The following is a 13,767-nucleotide window of genomic DNA, read 5'->3' on the forward strand; positions in this document are numbered from 1 at the left end:
AAAGTAACCCCTTTATATAACCAAGGCCAACCTGCTGGGTTTATATATTTATATACGTATATATTTATACTAGTGAAATGGTACAAAGCAACGTCTATATGGACGCAGAACAAATTTGAAGCGACGGACGAGTGTGTTTGCTGACGTCTCGAATGCAAATATTGTGCATGCTATCGGAATTCTCAGTCAAAGCATAAATCGTTTTGCCTTGGTCATAATAGAAATAAAAAAAGACAGTTTAGCGTTTTGACAACTGTAGGTATTTCGAAAGTTGTCCCCACCATAATACCAGTAGGTATATGTATCTGAAATCTTTACCAATAAAGTTTTTTGATAATAAAAATTTCTTAATTTTACTATTTTAGTACTTTTTGTGATTATTTAGAAATTTATAAGTTTAAATTGAGCATGTGCCGTGGGTATTAAAAAGATAAAAGGACAACTAAATAACAACGGCAAGTATAGGATCAGTTCCACTAGTTACGGACTTTATTTTTTTAATGTAGATTAAAAGTAAAAAAATGCGTGAGATGTCAAATGTTCAAGGGGGCAAACTTAGGTTCTTGTCGAGAACTCTACAAAATCGAATTTCTATACAGATAAGAAAAAGGCTGATTAAGTTTGAGTAATCCCTTGTAAAGCATAATATGGTCTATGTTCAGTAGTGAACGTCCTATGGCTGAGATGATGATGATGATGAAAGCAGCCTTTCTTCGATTCCTGGATGTTTTCTTTTTTTTTACATTTTTTTATCAATGAACAATGAAATTGGAAAAAAACATTGACTTGTTTAACAATAGTGTTTAAAATAAAAAATAATACATTACAATTATTTGCATTTCGAATCCACTTATTTTACACGCAAGATTCTTTCATAGTCACTTATCGTACTGAATTCATCAGGATTTATTCAAAACTAACTGACTATGAAATTGGATGCATTTTATAGCGACACAATCCTTGCTTTTACGCGTTTGTTGGCTTTCATAAACTCTGCCAAAATTAATTTTGAAATATAATTTGTCATTTGCCTAACATTTACAAAGTCGAGGTTTCCAGTCGCAGACGTTTATAAAACGATTATATTATCTTTCTGAAAAGTAAAAATTCCATTAAGTAATTCTTACGTACTTAAGACCGATAGTCGAATTCCCTAAATTATGAATTAATACACAACATCCTGTCGAGTCCGAAAACATTCGTTTCGAGACAAAGAAAATTGCACTCGCCTCCAAAAAAAACTAGTTTTATTTGAGAGGATAAATGACACTACGAACATTTAATATTCGCCTGTGATTCGAGACAAATCAAAGCCTGATCCAAGACATCTAAGGTACAAGTTCAAAGTAAATTCCCGGGAACTGCAAAGGAATTATGTCTACAATCCTGAATGCAGCGAGCTAATTAAGTTCAAGACAAAAGGTATACCTTTATCCTAGTCGAGAGATTCTACTTTTCACACCTACTGCAAGATAATGAAAAGCAACAGAACTGGAAACACAAAACGATACTCTTGTTAATATATTTTGAACTAGCCCTTTTCTTCGGTTTCACCTGTAATTAACAAAAATATTTTTTAACAAAACAAAATAAATAAGACATTACTTTACTGCGCAGCGATGAAGGCGTAGATCATCTTAACCTCATTCACCAAGTGTATACCATACCAAGTCGTACATACAAAATTAAAAAAAAAAACTTATTCCTACATGACAAATTGGTTATTAGGTGAAAGAACCAACACATTCTATGGCAGTCAATTCATCATTTTTATCACAAATTGCTTCTTATCTAACTTGTAAACCAGAAATTTCCAGAAATTAAGATAGAAACAATCCGAATTCGCATTAAGTGTACAGAGAAAGGGGTGGGGGTGTTTCTGCTCGACCAATCAACCAGTAGGTCGCTGTCTGTTGACAGTGACGCACGTCTAACAGAGATCCTGCTCGATTTTTTCCCGTTTACACACGATACTTTTACGATGATATGAAAATTACGAATGAAAATAGCTAAAAATATCAGAGTCATGTATTTTATCAGCTATTTAACACTGTAAGAAAACAACATGAGGTAAAACACGTAGAATATCGAAGATAATATCAAAAGTAATGGATGCTAATCCAATAAAATACTTTAAATAAGTATTTATGAAATTATTAGACTTTCCCATTCGTTTATCATCGATGTCATATTCATATTTCCACAATCATTAGAGATCAATAGCAATTGGACGAGAAAACTCGTAGGCGTAATGAAAAGTCAAACATTTACACCCAAAATAGCTTAGAAAGATTTTGTAAATGTACCAGCATGAAACTGTAAGAAAGCAAATCAACACCCGGAATTGCCAAATAATACAAAACTTGGTTGCCTCTTGGTAACAAAAAAATACAAAAACACGTGACCGAACGTTTTTCCTGTTTAGAGGGGCAAAACGCCATTTTAAAACTTGAAATTATTAATTGTTTATTTCGAATAGAGAGTTCAGGATTTATTTCAAGTTTTGAAGGGTGTATTTCAGCGTGCCGTACTCCATATTTTGTAGTCAAAGATGGGTCAGAAAAGATAATGACAGATTTGGGAGGTTCAGAGAAATCAATAACATAAAGGGAAGTATTGATTACAATTTCTCAAATATTTGAAATTCTTGAACTGTTGGTACAAGGTGCTTTTTTACCCCTTTACTTTGTAATGCAAAACGATAACTGATTGGTGTATCTTCTCCGAGTTGCTTTTTGGTCTTTGTTCTACGCATTCCATTGCCAGGCAGAGGGGTGCTTCATACCATTTACAGTAAAAGCCCCGCCGCACTGAAAGCTCAGCATGTATTTCAACTGAATTCCCTGTATTATGTAAGTGTATTGTACAGGTAGAGAAATCTGAGACTTTGACAAGACTCACTGTTTCGTGATGCCCATTGACTTGCTGAAAACCGAGCTAAGTGATGAACTTTGGGGGAGGCCTTTGTCCATAGACCACTAGTGCCAAAGCCTGCCGGGTCTATTCTAAATAGTTACCGTGGCACTGGTACATAAAGGTATTTAGAAGGAATGTGACGGGTTTTAGTCAGTAAGAGTGCGCTACGCTGCTCCCATCGGGAGAGGTCATTAAAATTTGATGATTTTCCAACAAAATAAAAATAAATATTGGTTTACCTTTCACTTTTTACAGAAATTTTTTATTTTTTAAATACCAATATATGTCTTTGTATAATGTCCTTTGTCCAACAGTGGACACATTTCGGTTGAGACGATGACGAAAAACTAATATCCCAAACTACAGATTTAATATTTTTTCAATGCGTTCTCATAATTTTCAGCAGTATTAATTAAACTGCCATTTTGTACAGGTGAGCGCAGCGGGGGTGGGACAGGAACGGGATGGTCGTACCCTGATCACAGAAATTTTGGATGCGGCATGCGCGCTCCATTCTTACGCAATAGTTCCGTGAATTTAATAATAATAAAATACAAAATAAAGTTATTTATTAGCAAAAATGCTACCACTTGTGTACTTACATGTAATCTTATTTTTTAGATTAAAAAGCAAATTTTTACAGTCTAAATAGCACAAACGTTAAAATTAACTTAAACATAGGCTAACGATAAGGCAAACTATGATTATTAAAAGGATTTCACCTTAATTCTATGTCGTCAGAATGTGGGGTCATAAAGTTGCGTTTCTTTTTGAACTATGTTTGACAAGCTTTATTTTATTTAATGGCTGTACAATGGTGACCAAACATCACCAAATAATACTAAAATGATATTTAAAAGGGAATTACGTACGGTGTACCGCGTCCGATTTTAAGCTTCGCTCCATTTCGATATGCACAGCAGCCGAACGCACTGAATTCATTCCTTCAACGTTCGCCGCGAGGGACAGACATCTCTCCTGATTTTCAGGAGCTCCCAGTTGCCACCCCCCACTTCCTGCCTACACCCACTTAAATTTTTAAATATATTTTCCGCACTTTCTCCCTTACCGCTAAGGTTGAGACGTTAGGCATCAAGACTCGAGTGCGAGCAGTCTTCGGAGCTTTTGAGGTAAGTTTTATTTAGATTTATTTTATTTTGTATTTTTTTTTATTGTTTTATTTTATATACTTCTTGCTTTTTTATTTTATTTTGCTTTATTTTGATATTTTTTTGTTTTCTTTCATTTATTTTATTTTGTTTTGCTTTTTTAAAATATTTTTTATGTTATTTTGTTTTTTTTTTATTATGATAGATATTTTTTTTTGTATTTTTTTCTGTAGTTGCACTTAGTGTTCCGGCTAAGAAATTTACAGAATTGAAAGGTTTTTATATAGATTCTTTTTCATTTCTGGATCCGGCGGCTGCTGTTCTTCATATTTAAAATTTTTCAGGAAATAATATTGAAATACACTTAAAAAATTTACAAACGGATTTGTAAAAAATAATTTGGTCGTTAACTTATTCGTACGCGTTCGTGTATACCAGCAATAATTAAATACGTCTTATTCGTTTTCTAAAACATGGACTTGTTAGTTACAAAAAATATCTACACGTATTATATTACTTAAATATAAGATTAAATCTATATATCATAAATGATTAAATACTCTTTTTTTTAAATATTTTGAAGTTAGAAACAAAAAAAAATATTTGTCATTGAGATGAATACAAAATCCTTATTTCATTAAATACCGATATCTCGTTTTAATAATAATAAAAAAAATCATTACAACGAAACTACACTCAAAACAAATTCAAGCATCAAACTCAAATTCAATGGAGTTTCTTGCCCGTTCTTAAGTGCTTGTAAAGGCCTAATGAAATAATTGATTTGACTTTGACTTTGACGTTGACTCAAACCAAAAAATATTTTGTCATTTAAATTATCGTCATCATATAAAAAGATAAGCCCTCTGTACAAAAAACAAGACTTTTTTACATTACTCGGGACCCATCGCGGATTCGCACGGGTATAAACTATTTACTTATACCTCTGATTTGAATAACTACATATATCTATTAAGAAAACTCCGCATTAAAATCCGTTGGATACCTACTTTTAAAGATCTGAACACAAAAAGGGACATTTAGCTGTAAACTGCTTGATTTCATCGTCATTTTAGCCATAGAATGTCCACTATTGGACATAGGCAACCATAGATTAATTATCAAAAGGGTCAATTGAAATGCAGTACTAAATAAAACAAAGAAAAACTGCAATTTTGGGGTACAATAGCTATTTGGGTCTCCATACCTGAGTAATGAGATTTGAAAATACAGCCTTTTCAAACTAGCGGATTTTCCGAGCGGAAAAACCGAGCAATAGTAAAACAATTGACAAATGCTAGTACAAAAATGACGTAAAAAAATTAAAGGTTAAATCACGAAAAGGCCGATTATTGGACATAGAAATCCCCATTGATTTAAAAAAGCGCTAATTGGAATGCAGTACTAAATAAAACAAAGAAAAACTGCAATTTGAATTGACTATAGTTATTTAGGTCTCGATACTCAGTAATCAGAATTGAAAATACCCAGTCAGTAATGAATTGATTTTCCGAGTGGAGAAATAATAAGGAGCAATAGCAAACAATTGTAAAAATAAAAATAAAATCCGCGAAAAGACTGATAGTTACGTAAAATCTGGAATTTAGAAATTGAATAAAAATCTATAGTCATAGGTATAGAATTTGACTTGATCACTCAATTTTTCTTATCTCAGAAATACTTACATCTCGTAAATTAGGGACATACCGTCAGTTGCACAAAGTTCCATTAAAGTTAAAGCTTCTTTAAATCTATTGCTGACTTTTTCTTTGTTAACGAGATAAAAAGTGTTAGCAATAGATTTAATGAAGCTTTAATTTTAATGGAGCTTAGTGCAACTGACAGTCTAACTCTTGAAAAAATAATAGAAGGCTATAGAAACCTTTAGAAGACGATTACTTGCAAATATAGATAGATATAGTTAAGGGAAACATAGGTTCCCGGAAATTAAAATATTATTGAACTGCCTGGAAACATTCCCACTTCCTACACGCAATAAAGTACTTCAAACACGTTAAAAATCTTGTTTTTCACACTCATACGGTATTACCCGTGTGACAAAAATGCTGTTAAGCAGCTAAATTAAATACCTAAACACCCTGTTACTCTAGATTATGAAAAAATAATACCTGGAAATTGCATTTTTTATCATTAAATTTTTGATGATGCAACTGGCTTGCCTAAAAAAATTTAATTTGGAAAAAGAACACCGAAAAAAAAGCTACAGCTGTTTTAAGGACTTAAAAAGGTCTTAAAAATTCAATTAAGTTGACACTACATACTTGATTATAACAAGAATTTAATTTGAACAGCCACAAAACTGCAGATTATTTATATAGTTAGCTTAAACATTTGACCAGTAGAATAGAGTTGCATTTACTATTGGAAAACAAAAAACTAGATATAGGTACTCATACCAAGTTTTGAAATAGACAATATCTTGAGTTATGTATGATACGTATTAATTTTAAAAATGTTAGAAGTTATTCAAACAACCAAGGGTTTGTAGTATTATAAGATTAGATCAGTCAATCGTGTGAATAACTATGGATTCTCACAAGACCGCCCAGTGTTATTTTTAAAACCATTTAACGTTCCTAATAAAATCCGCGTCGATTTATTTTTCTAGTGGAGTTATTTATTTTTTCTGCGTATCATAGAGTACGATACAAAATACCTTGTGTGTATTTCGAAATATAACTCAGTAGACTGGCCAGTGCCCATGACGTCATGAGTCCGACGGCATATTGTACTGGCGTATCACCATATTTTATTGGTGACAAAAGTATGACGTATGTATTGTGAACATTGAGGAGCTTCTGGGCAAGTCAGATCGATCATAAGGTTAAGCAACGCATAGCGCGATCGGTCCGTGCTAGATTGATCCGTCTTCCGTGTTTTGGGAGACACGGATCTTAGGCAGTCGCTGCGGGTAGTCAGAAACCAGAAGGACTTAAACCAGCCTTACCCGGATAGCTGGGTTAAATTTAGCAGGCGGCCGCTCCTCGTAAAACACTGGTACTTAACTGCAGCCAGTTATACAGAAAGCTGACCCCATCATAGTTCAGAAAAGGCTAGGTAGACGAAACGAGCACCAACTATGTTCTCAATATAGCGTCAATCTGTAACGTCAATGCTGTAGCCAGTATATTTCGGAAAATATCGTCAGTGTGCCGTCGCTTGCACTGACCCCAACATAGTTGGGAAAAAGCTCGTAGGATGATGAGGGTGATGCACTCACTTGCACTGGCCAGTAAACTGAGCCAAACCTAACACACGCCTTAAATATTATTTGACCACACAACTCACTCCCGGATACGTTAATGATAAAATTAAATAAGGATTTATTAAACCACCGTGCAAAATCTGATGTGTAAATTAAATGTAAAGTAAATGTAAATAGTTCTGAAATATTATCACAAATAAGTAGGTACTTGTAAAACCGTTTGTATTAATATTGATGCTATAGCTGTAAAACATTTTTGGTGGATAATGTGTTAATAGCAACATGAAAAACATAACATAAAGATTAAAATCAGTCAGAGAATTACCATGTATGTTTGAGTTTCTATGCATGATCTAGATCTGTATTCTGGGCATGATCTTTCATTTCATAACCACCATTTTGAATACGCCGCCATTTTGGCACGCCACCATCTTGAATACGCCGCCATTTTAGATTAAAAATATCTGCTTCAAAATTCAGTTGCAAGGTTTTATCCGAATTTATAACAATACATACCTTCACATTGCAAGTTTTTTAAATAAAAGCTTGTAAAAAATAAAAATACGTGGAAGGTTCAACAACAAAGAGAAAAGAACACCCGAAAATTCCGGGAAAATTATACCAAAGATCTTAATGCCGATTTATATCATGAATTTTTTGTATGTTATTTATTTTATCGAAAATCATGCAAAATGAAATGAATGAAATATCAGACTTCAGACGTGAGACCTGTACCTACTTAAACATGATTGTCATTTTCAACCTCTCTATTAAAAATAATTTATGTTTGCTGTAATATAGCAATGATAATTTCTTGTAGGTATTTTGATTTTGAACGCAAGATATTCTATCCTGCACTCGTGTATTTGCAAATTATATTATTTGCTTTCAAATTTCTAACTCTCGAAGTCCGACGAAACTGCAATCCGTCATAACCGTAGAGAGAACATCTGCAACTTATTTCAAATAATTCCGTACTTTTGGGATGTATCAGTCAATTTATTCGCTGAATTGTTGCGAAACTTATATGAATGGTGCATAGTTATGTTTAAGTTCTTGCAAGTTGTATCGGAATATTTGTCTTAGCCCGAACCTACACTTCTGAGTCGGTATATACACATCTAAGTGTTTAGTGATCAAGTACGTTTTTGGACTGATATACAAGTGCGTTGCGACGCCGCGCCGCTGAAATTAACTGAAATTAGGGCACACGATGCGTTGCGGCGGCGGTGTGGTGCCGGAGCGGTGTCGCTGCGTCGTCTTGCATAGAAATATTTGTGGCATGTCACACGATGCGCTCCGGCGTCGCATCGGACTTTCAACCACCAAAATAAGGCGGGGAGGGGTGAATGCGTTGCGACATCGGAGCTTCACCACTCAGTTGTTTTAAGTCCTTTACAATCGATTTTGATTTACATATTGCCCAAACGCTGCTAAGACGCCGCTGCGGCATAACAACGTAACGGTGCCGCAGCGCTCTTTGGTGAAGTCTTTGCGGTGCGGTGTCGCAACACATCGTGTCCCCCCGCTCTGAACACTATGTTTCTATGTTTTGACGGCGTGGCATAGCGGATCGCGTGATCGCTATTGACTTTGTACTAATGATGATATTATTATTTCAATGATAATTTTTATAAATCTTCAATCTATAAAACTTTTTTCAAACGTCGAATTATGGCTATCGCTCTTAACACTTTGCGAAGCGGCCTAGGGCCGTGTGGCGATCTCCTAAAATGTCACAGATTTTTTGAGCGACTGGCTTTTTGGCGTCGTGTGCGTTACAGCATAAATTCCCTAACAAACTAAAAAGTCTGTCACGAAATAACGTCAGCGTCGTACCTAAAAAAATCGAGTCCTGAACTATTTTTAATATTCATAGGTACAGAGGCCTAGGTAGGCAAGTTTAACTCGCACTTGACCGGTTTTCTTGCCATTTTATGATGTCGTTAATTTGGGTTAATTTCACACAATTTGCTGACCTTTTTTTACAAATACTTGGGTAAAGTAAAAAGTCATCAGGAAGACTAGATTTGGTAAATACTGCATGTTAATTACTTGACCTCAAGATAATTTTGACGTTTGTAGCATAAAGTGCCACGTGCTCTATTAACGTAATTTCTAAGAACAGGTACCTGACGGAAAGTTGCAGCTTCGGTTTTAATTAATATGTTTTGTAAAGGCACTTGCTTGTACTTGGAATTATTTTAATTAACCGTGGCTTTATTAAGACGGCTTCCGTCATTAGAAACTGGACCACGAACATTTCGTTGCTTTGGAGTAGCTTTAAAGGATTCTTTTACCTTTACGCGATAATTTTATTGACGATATACATATGCGTAAACTAAAAAATAAATATCCCTCTCTTATCACATATTCTTCCATAATGTCTTGTCAACCCAATACCATTTATGAGAGAGGCGCAAACATACCATAAGTGTTGTCCTTTCTCCTGAATTTACAAATGAAACCTTCATATCCAACTAAGAACCTTCTTTTCTGAAATCAGTTAATTATCCTGTTTTCATAATTATATCACTTTTTATATATTACCGAGTATATTTAAAACTAGCTCAGAATTACTATGTAGCTGACGCGGACGACCGACGTCGCGGGCACCAGCTAGTTTAAAATAAAAAAGCTCTGGCCATAACACTAACTAGAATGCTTTTATCGAAACGCCCCGACTGCCTGTAGCCCAGGCCAGCCCGTCAAAAATTAATTTATGGTATATTGGATCAAGTTGGCATGGGTGAAATGGAGACAGGCATGGCACAAAATTCGACCCTCGGATGTCCATTAATTGAATAAAAATTGGAAAAAAACAAAAGCAACATTGAAACTGTTGCATAAATATTGGAAGGTTTTCAAAATACTTTTTCACATGACAGTAAATATTTGTTAATTCCTTTTAATTTTTTACAAAAGTAGCTTGCCCACTGTGAACGTAAACCTTTTTAGTTATGAAATCATACATATTGTTAATCTGCAAAAGAATGTTGGACACTGAAAGAGCAAAAGAGGCAATCTAATGAAAATTGTAACTGACATTTAAAATCTTACAAAGGAATGCGTTTTGTACACAATGTAAGACAATTTTACAACTCATTACAGCACACATAATGTACATGAAAATATAAAGAACCTTCCCTTTTGTCACGTGCATTTAAAGCTCAAGCATAATTAATTAAAACTCCGTCAGACCCGAGGCGACTTGACAGAGAAATACTAACAATTGCGCATCTTGTAAGAACTACTTTTGAAATAATTAAAATATAAACAGAAACTACTCAGAAATAATTACACAAGCAAAAGTCAGGTTAATGAACAAAGTGCTTAGAAAAACTGTAGTTACTTTTATTCTACTTATTTATTTAAGACTTGCAAAGGATTGTCGTCTAAGATAATGAGAAAACAGAGAGAAATACTTACCTCCTATAACGTAACAGAAATGAGTGCGCTTTTATTTCTACTACTCATTGAAGTTAATTAAAAATGACATTATAAAATGTCCAGTAGCAAAAATAAAAGGACTTGCAGTATTTTTGTGTGACATAGAATCTATGTAGTATGGATGCTGAAAAAAACATTGTTAGTCAAGATTGTACATTTACTGAAATCTTAATATTAAGTCCTCTGACTGTACGGTTAAGTCCAAAAGCACATAAAACGTACAGTGACACTTCAAAGAGCTCTTTACTGAGTATCAACAAGACATATTATTACGACTCCGTGAACACAAGCGGATGTTTCAACCGTTGAAAATTGCAGGTGAATTCCAAGCGAGTTTAAGTGTACACAGAATTTTCGGACAGACCAAAATTACAGACAGAAATTAAAAGTAACCACTTCAGTAGCAACCAATTTCATAAAAGCCAACTGAAATATTGGGGTGTAGTGAATGTTTGCTTTTCTACCAATAAAAATGAAAACTACAAAATAAATTCTAAGCTTTCATACCGGCAGAAACATTTCATTTCATACGAACTCCAATATACGGTTGACTTTGTAAATTAATTGATACAGTCTCCTTCCATACGTGCGCTTCGATAGTTTTTAATATCGCAGTTTGTACATCGCAGTTTGACATGGAACTCAAACGAAGTACACGTATGTACGTACATGGTTTGAACTAGCTATGTACACATTAATCGGAACTGCAGTCAATCAAATGGAGCATCTGTAATATCTTCCTGACACTGGTATACCAAGTGATAGACAACTCTCAGAACTGGTTGTGACGTATTATCGATGAGCCTGAGGGAGGAGTATACGCCTGAGATTTCCGTCTTGGTATCTGATATTGGCCTATCTACGCCTGTTAGGTAGCTCTGCACTTGGACATGAATAGGTTGCATTTACATTGCAATGTATACAGTTGTAGCACCATTGTGCAACAAACAAAGGATTATATTTGCTGCAAAAACTGATAGTTTGTACTAGAGCGAGTTCGAGCGTACTCGAATACGCTCGTGCGATACTCGAAGCGGTAATCCTTGGTTGTTTAAAGCGGTTTCACGCTAACTAGCGGCTTTTCTACTTGTTTCGGACTACCGATAACTATCGATGCGAAAGATTACGAGATTTTTTTTAATAGCGATTGTTTTTTTTAGTCGCTCACAATGTATGAAATACATGCATCAAAATCCGTTAATGCGAAAGTAGGTTCGCTACAGAACCCACCACTGAAGAAAAAAACTTAAACCTGAGCTAGAGTATAATCTGCTTAGAAGCATAGAAGCAATTGTTGCTCACATATAGGTACACGCATTTTTTAAACAGAGGGGTTTCTCCGCTAAAGAGAAACTTCTGAATTTTAGTTAAGTACGATTATTATGAATTTTAAATATTTAATCAGAAATATCGTGAGGGCTGATGGCCAGATGTCGAATTAAAAAGGCTATGATAGATATATGTATGCCAGCTCTTACTTGAGTAACTTACTACAAAATGAACTAATTATAATAATTTTGATGAACAATCTAAATGATGACAAACGTAGTCTTTGTTATCTTCAACAAAATTGAATATTTAAAACGAATGAAAAGAAATTATAAAACAGTCATTTCCAACAGTAGGTTTCTCCTTTTTCCAAAAAGACTATTAATTCAAAATAAATAATAAATTTTCTTTTAATCCGTTGGTAGAAAGTTGTACGGAAAACTATAGAAGCAGCAATGCGATAGATGATCCCCTTGATCAATTTTCAACTCAGACTGAAGTTAGTTCGACAAAGCGCGTTGAGTTCTTGGATAGCTGAAACTTTATTTTTATTAGGTACCTGACTGAAAATAAGTGTTCGTTTTGCATGTTGGCTTTTCCCGCTAGCGGATTTTCCAAGCCGGAAAACCAAGCGACGTCGCTCGGTTCCTACGGGCGGTAACCGATTGACAACTGCCGGTACAAAAATGATGTTAAAAATAGCGCGACTTTCCTATATCATATCAGTTAACTTCTGTAGTACCATACTACGTTGAATGTACCAGAAATGATAAATAAATAATTATTACATCCAAACTAATTAATGAAACGAAACGCAACTGAATTACCATCCATCCATGATATACTTAATTCTTAAATAAATCCATCATTTATTTGCTTGAAATGTTATGGGTACACAAGAAAATTACAGTTAATTTACGTAAATTGTTTGAATAAATAACGAATATTTTACACAACATAGTTGGTCGCGACTTCGGTCGCGTACATTTTAGGTTATAAGTATACTCAATACTCAATACTCAATTCTTTATTAGCATTCCATATGTTATAACAGGTGGTACATTTAGATTAGTGACAATATGGACCCTAAAGGGCACAGCTTAAAGAAGGTGGAGAGTTTTAATACTAGCTTATATTAAATTATAATTATATTTAAAAACATATTAATTTAAGTGTACATGTGAGTGTCGGTGTGAATGGGTGTGTATCTCACGTACATTAGTAATTTGATAGTAAAATACGTGTATTATTCTTACCTAAGTATTTTGTATAATGTGGCAATGCAAAGAGGTTTGAGTCACACCATGTAGATTCTGAGCTTTCGGGCGTACCCTACTCACGTACCCCGTATTATACTCCTACACGTACTCTACTCATATGTCTACTCGTACCATGTATTGAGTACAGAATATGCTACACGCGGATTTAATCTAGGGTCCCGTTATGACTTAAGTGACGATTTTATACTTACATTATGATTCGACTTTACTTCTGCATTCGAAATCACTGGTCACCATAAGCCATAGTAAATCATTACGGTCAGAATCGCTGTCAATCCTCACTGATCAGATCTAAATACCTCTACATATAGAGAATTGCTACCTAATTGCTACCAGATACCATTAGTTGCTACCAACTGCTACCCTCGTGGTTTTGAAGTTATTCAGCTAAAGGTGACAGCCATTCTGATATGAGGATGTCTGTCACTATTCGCCGTGTGGAGTGATTCAGATTCTAAGATTCTGACTTTAAAATGAAATCAGGGCCCAATTCGCGCAATTTCGACTAACCCTCACT

At 34.6% G+C, this 13,767-nt stretch overlaps 1 protein-coding gene across 3 annotated transcripts in view; it reads left to right on the forward strand.

The window, feature by feature from the left end:
• Window positions 1–3,871: 3,871 nt before the first annotated feature.
• LOC110378178 (PDF receptor) overlaps window positions 3,872–13,767 on the forward strand; it is a 43,806-nt gene continuing 33,910 nt past the window's right edge. For all 3 annotated transcript variants that reach the window (XR_010276635.1, XR_010276638.1, XM_064035480.1), the window contains exon 1: window positions 3,872–4,046. The gene's annotated coding sequence lies outside the window, so the exon portion shown is untranslated. The remainder of the gene's footprint in view (window positions 4,047–13,767) is intronic.

Source organism: Helicoverpa armigera, chromosome 1, assembly GCF_030705265.1.
Source record: "Helicoverpa armigera isolate CAAS_96S chromosome 1, ASM3070526v1, whole genome shotgun sequence".
Lineage (NCBI taxonomy): Eukaryota > Metazoa > Arthropoda > Insecta > Lepidoptera > Noctuidae > Helicoverpa > Helicoverpa armigera.